The sequence below is a fragment of the Arachis hypogaea genome, chromosome 17, assembly GCF_003086295.3.
Source record: "Arachis hypogaea cultivar Tifrunner chromosome 17, arahy.Tifrunner.gnm2.J5K5, whole genome shotgun sequence".
Taxonomy (NCBI): domain Eukaryota; kingdom Viridiplantae; phylum Streptophyta; class Magnoliopsida; order Fabales; family Fabaceae; genus Arachis; species Arachis hypogaea.
Window position 1 is genome coordinate 51,698,166 of NC_092052.1, and position 5,000 is coordinate 51,703,165.

General features: G+C 37.7%; 1 non-coding gene across 1 annotated transcript; it reads left to right on the forward strand.

Annotated features, from left to right (window-relative positions):
• Positions 1 to 3,199: 3,199 nt before the first annotated feature.
• On the forward strand, positions 3,200 to 3,307 carry LOC112767550 (small nucleolar RNA R71). Its single transcript, XR_003184993.1, has one exon. It is a non-coding gene; the product is annotated as a small nucleolar RNA R71 (small nucleolar RNA).
• Positions 3,308 to 5,000: the final 1,693 nt, after the last annotated feature.

A 5,000-nucleotide genomic window follows, 5' to 3' on the forward strand; every position in this document is an offset into this window, starting at 1 on the left:
AATTAAACTAATTTCAAGGATAAATTCTAAACTCATGTACTTATTGTTCTTTTGAATTAAAACATTTTTCATTTAAGAGAGGTGATGGATTCATAGGACATTCATAACTTTAAGACATAGTTACTAAATACTAATGATCATGTAATGAAGACACAAACATATATAAGCACTTAACATAAAGAAAACGAAAAATAGAGAAAGTAAGAACAAGGTATGAGTCCACCTTAGTGATGGTGGCGTTTCCTTCTTGAGGAACGAATGATGTCCTTGAGCTCTTCTATGTCTCTTCCTTGTCTTTGTTGCTCATCCCTTATTGCTTTTTGATCTTCTCTTATTTCATGAAGGATGATGGAGTGCTCTTGATGTTCCACCCTTAATTGTCCCGTGTTGGAACTTAATTCTCCTAGGGAGGTGTTGAATTGCTCCCAATAGTTTTGTGGAGGAAAATGCATCCCTTGAGGTATCTCAAGGATTTATTGATGATGAGCTTCCTTATGTTTTTCTTGAGCTCCATCAGTGGGCTCTCTTGTTTGCTCCATCCTTTTCTTAGTGATGGGCTTGTGAGATGAATCTTTCCATCTCCCATGGCTCAGAGGTGGAAGCAATTGTCTTCCCTTTCCTCTTTCTTGAGGTTTCTCTGGCCTTAGGTGCCATTAATGGTAATGGAAAAACAAAAAGCTTATGCTTTTACCACACCAAACTTAGAATGTTGCTCACCCTCGAGCAAAAGAAGAAAGAATAGAAGAAGAAGAAGAAGAAGATATGGAGGAGATGGGGGGATGTGTGTATTCGGCCATATAGGTGGGATTGGGTGGGAGAGAGATGTTGAATTTTGAAGGTAGGTGGGTGTATGGATGTGAGTGGTAAATGGAAAACAGAAGGGATGATCATGAATGGAGAGAGAGGGAGATATAGGATTATGAGGAGGTAAGGTGAGTGGAGGTATGTGGGGATCCTGTGGGGTCCACAGATCCTGAGGTGATCCTGTGGGGTCTACAAATCCTTAGGTGTTCAAGGATTTACAACCTTGCACCAAATTAGGCATGCAAAATGCCCTTGCACACAACTCTGGGCGTTCAGCACTAGATTGGTGCTTGTTTTGGGCGTTGAACGCCCATTTGTGGCCCATTTCTGGCGTTGAACACCAGAACCATGCTTGTTCTGGGCGTTCAGCGCCAGCTCTTCTCCAGGGTGCATTTCTGGCATTCAAACGCCCAGATGCTGCCCCTTTCTGGCGTTCAGCGCCAGAACCATGCTCTGTTCTGGCGTTGAACGCCCAAAATATGCTTCTTACTGGCGTTTAAACGCCAGTAAGGTTTTCCTCTAGGGTGTGATTTTTTTTTTGCTGTTTTTGATTCTGCTTTTAATTTTTCTATTTTTTTTTGTGACTTCACATGATCATGAACTTAATAAAACATGAAAAACAATAAAGATTAGATAAATAAACATTGGGTTGCCTCCCAACAAGCGCTTCTTTAATGTCAATAGCTTGACAGTGGGCTCTCATGGAGCCTCACAGATGTGCAGAGCTTTGTTGAGACCTCCCAACACCAAACTTAGAGTTTGGATATGGGGGTTTGACACCAAACTTAGAATTTGGTTGTGACCTCCCAACACCAAACTTAGAGTTTGACTGTGGGGGCTCTGGTTGACTCTGTAGTGAGAGAAGCTTTTCATGCTTCCTCTCCATGGTTGCAGAGGGATAACCTTGAGTTGCAAACACAAGGGAGTCTTCATTCAATTGAAGGACTGGTTCACCTCTGTCAACATCAATCACAGCTCTTGCTGTGGCTAGGAAAGGTCTTCCTAGGATGATGGATTCATCCTCAGCCTTCCCAGTATCTAGGACTATGAAATCAGCAGGGATGTAAAGGCCTTCAACCTTTACTAACACGTCCTCTACTTGTCTATAGGCCTGTTTTCTAGAACTGTCTGCCATCTCTAATGAGATTTTAGCAGCTTGCACCCCAAAGATTCCCAGTTTCTCTATTACAGAGAGGGGCATGAGGTTTATCCCTGAACCAAGGTCACACAGAGCCTTAAAGATCATGGTGCCTATGGTACAGGGTATTAAGAACTTTCCAGGATCCTGTTTCTTCTGAGGCAATGTCAGTTGATCCAGATCACTTAGTTCATTGGTGAACAAGGGAGGTTCATCTTCCCAAGTATCAATGCCAAATAATTTGGCATTCAGCTTCATGATTGTACCAAGGAACTTGGCAGCTTGCTCTTCAGTAACATCCTTATTCTCTTCAGAAGAGGAATACTCATCAGAGATCATGAATGGCATAAGGAGGTTTAATGGAATCTCTATGGTCTCAAGATGAGCCTCAGATTCCTTTGGTTCCTCAGAGGGAAACTCCTTATTGATCACTGGACGTCCCAGGAGGTCTTCCTCCTTGGGATTCACGTCCTCTCCTTCCCTTACAGGTTTGGCCATGGTATTTAATTCAATGGCCTTGCACTCTCCTTTTGGATTTTCTTCTGTATTGCTTGGGAGAGTACTAGGAGGGATTTCAATGATCCTTTTACTCAGCTGGCCCACTTGTGCCTCCAAATTTCTAATGGAGGACCTTGTTTCATTCATGAAACTTACAGTGGCCTTAGATAGATCAGAGACTAAGTTTGCTAAATTAGAGGTATTTTGTTCGGAGTTCTCTGTCTGTTGCTGAGTGGATGATGGAAAAGGTTTGCTGTTGCTAAACCTGTTTCTTCCACCATTATTAAAGCCTTGTTGAGGCCTTTGATCCTTCCATGAGAGATTTGGATGATTTCTCCATGATGGATTATAGGTGTTTCCATATGGTTCACCTATGTAATTCACCTCTGCTATTGCAGGGTTCTCAGGATCATAAGCTTCTTCTTCAGAAGATGCCTCTTGAGTACTATTGGTTGCAGCTTGCATTCCATTCAGACTCTGAGAAATCATATTGACTTGCTGAGTTAATATTTTATTCTGAGCCAATATGGCATTCAGAGTATCAATTTCAAGAACTCCCTTCTTCATAGGCATCCCATTACTCACAGGATTCCTCTCAGAAGTGTACATGAACTGGTTATTAGCAACCATGTCAATGAGTTCTTGAGCTTCTGCAGGCATTTTCTTTAGGTGAATGGATCCACCTGCAGAGGTATCCAATGACATTTTAGCTAATTCAGACAGACCATCATAGAATATGTCCAGGATGGTCCATTCTGAAAGCATGTCAGAAGGACACTTTTTGGTTAGTTTTTTGTATCTCTCCCAAGCTTCATAGAGGGATTCACCTTCTTTCTGTCTGAAGGTTTGAACATCCACTCTAAGCTTACTCAGCTTTTGAGGAGGAAAGAACTTGGCTAAGAAAGCCTTGACCAGCTTATCCCAAGAGTTCAGGCTATCCTTAGGTTGAGAGTCCAACCATATTCTAGCTCTGTCTCTTACAGCAAAAGGGAAAAGCATGAGCCTGTAGACTTCAGGATCTACTCCATTAGTCTTAATAGTATCACAGATCTGCAAGAATTTAGTTAAGAACTAAAAAGGATCTTCAGATGGAAGTCCATGAAACTTGCAGTTTTGCTGCATCAGAGAAACTAATTGAGGTTTCAGCCCAAAGTTGTTTGCTCCAATGGTAGGAATGGAGATGCTTCTTCCATGTAAATTGGAATTTGGTGCAGTAAAGTCACCCAGCATTCTCCTTGCATTATTGTTGTTGGGTTCGGCTGCCATCTCCTTTACTTGTTCGAAATTTTCAATAAGGTTGTCTCTGGATTGTTGTAATTTAGCTTCTCTTAGTTTCCTCTTCAGAGTCCTTTCAGGTTCTGGATCAGCTTCAACAAGAATGCCTTTTTCCTTGTTCATGCTCATAAGAAAGAGAAGAGAACAAGAAAAGAAGAGGAATCCTCTATGTCACAGTAAAGACGTTCCTTACTGTTAGTAGAAGAAGAAAAGGAATAGGGGTGAAGAAGAATGAAGAATCCAAACACAAGAGTAAGGATAGGAGCAGTGATGTGAGATGAAGAGAAGTGTTAGTAGATGAATAAATAATTAGAATAAGATGAGAGAGGGAGAGGATTTTCGAAAATTACTTTTGAAGAAGAGTTAGTGATTTTTGAAAATAGTTTTTGAAAAAGATTAGTAATTTTCGAAAATAATAAAAAAAATCAAAAATTAAAATAATTAGTTAATTAAAAAGAATTTTTGAAAAAGAGGGAAGATATTTTCGAAAATTAGAGAGAGAGAGAGTTAGTTAGGTAGTTTTGAAAAAGATAAGAAACAAACAAAAAGTTAGTTAGTTAGTTGAAACAAATTTGAAAATCAATTTTTTAAAAGATGAGAAGATAAGAAGTTAGAAAAGATATTTAAAATCAAATTTTTTTTTTTGAAAAAGATATGATTTTGAAAAAGATAAGATAGGAAGATATTTTTGAAAAGATATGATTGAAATTAGTTTTGAAAAAGATTTGATTTTTAAAATCACAATTAATGACTTGATTCACAAGAAATCACAAGATATGATTCTAGAACTTAAAGTTTGAATCTTTCTTAACAAGTAAGTAACAAACTTGAAATTTTTGAATCAAAACATTAATTGATGATGTTATTTTCGAAAATTAGGAGATAAAGATAAGAAAAAGATTTTTGAAGAACATTTTTAAAATTTTCGAAAATAACTAAAAAAAATGAAAAAGATTTTGATTTTTGAAAAAGATTTTGAAAAAGATGAGATTTTTAAATTGAAAATTTGATTTGACTCATAAAACAACTAGATTTTAAAAATTTTTAAAAAAGTCAAATCTAATTTTCGAAATTTTAAGAGAGAGAAAGGGAAAGATATTTTTTTGATTTTTGAAATTTTTATGATGAGAGGGAAAACATGAAAAAGATGCAATGCATGAAAATTTTTAGATCAAAACAATGAATGCATGCAAGAATGCTATGAATGTCAAGATGAACACCAAGAACACTTTGAAGATCATGATGAACATCAAGAACATATTTTTGAAATTTTTTTTTTTGCAAA